The sequence below is a fragment of the Trachymyrmex septentrionalis genome, unplaced genomic scaffold (genome assembly GCF_001594115.1).
Source record: "Trachymyrmex septentrionalis isolate Tsep2-gDNA-1 unplaced genomic scaffold, Tsep1.0 scaffold11, whole genome shotgun sequence".
Lineage (NCBI taxonomy): Eukaryota > Metazoa > Arthropoda > Insecta > Hymenoptera > Formicidae > Trachymyrmex > Trachymyrmex septentrionalis.
In genome coordinates, this window is record NW_017304228.1 from 6,199,814 (window position 1) to 6,200,977 (window position 1,164).

Sequence of the window (1,164 nt, forward strand, 5' to 3'; positions counted from 1 at the left end):
AGGAGATCGTCCCGAAGACCTACCACGGCTCTTTGGACTCCTCAATGTAATGAGACAGTTAAGATTTGTTCTAGTCGAGGGGGGTTTGTTTCTGCAATCACGTCCTCGTTTCCATAAAATCTTTTTCCCGCCAGCCATTTCTTCATATTGGGGAACAAATAGTAGTCCGAGGGAGCCAAGTCTGGAGAATAGGGGGGATGTGAGACGAGTTGGAACCCTAATTCCATTAATTTTGCGACCACAACTGCTGAGGTGTGAGCTGGTGCGTTATTGAAAATCACTCGACTTCCTCGATTCAAATGAATGCCAAACACAAACAAATAGACCGATCTGGCTGTAACTTGGTGTGTGTTCCTCCAAGAGATGCTACTAACTAAATCTAACCTTGATACGCGCCAGTAGTGCCATCAGCAGTGACTTTGCACGGACTTTTCGAACGACCCTCGTATTATGGTTCCAAAGTTGACGACGATACATATGTGGGCTCCGCGATTTACTCTCCTCAGTTAAAATTAGAGATGTACGAATTATCATACGCGACTGTCTTTACGATTGAGGCCTCGGCTATATAACGCTTTGTTGATAATCCTTCATAATAATTTGGAAAAAGTTACTATAGTTGGACTCTAAAAGCGTCCTTGATGCGCTCAAAGGTTTTCACAATAAAACACATAACTATATTATATCGTATATACTAGAATACTAGTAGAGGAAGCTAAATTTAATAATACTTGAATCAGCTTTATTTGAGTCCTCTCGCACTGTGACATCCGTGGAAACGAGCATGTCGATCTCGCTAAGAGAGCTATTCACGATGGTTTCGATGAAAACTTTAACGTTCCTTTCTCGGATCTCTTTTCTATATCTAAAATACACTTATCTAACGCATTTGATAAATATATTGAAAGAGCATCTCAGAACAAAGGGATCTATTTCCATCAAAACTTTTACTCCAAAAACAAAAGACCATGGTTTTACGGCATCCAACTTTCTCGCATGTTGATTACCTACAATAAACTGTTTGAGAAACATTTTAATCTTAACTATAGCTTATACTGGAAAAACCTTATTGATGACTCTTCCTGCCCATGTGGAGCCTTTTGTCAAGTCCACATCATTTGATTGTCCTATTCTGGAATTCCATGCTCTTCCTTTTAGAAGCAG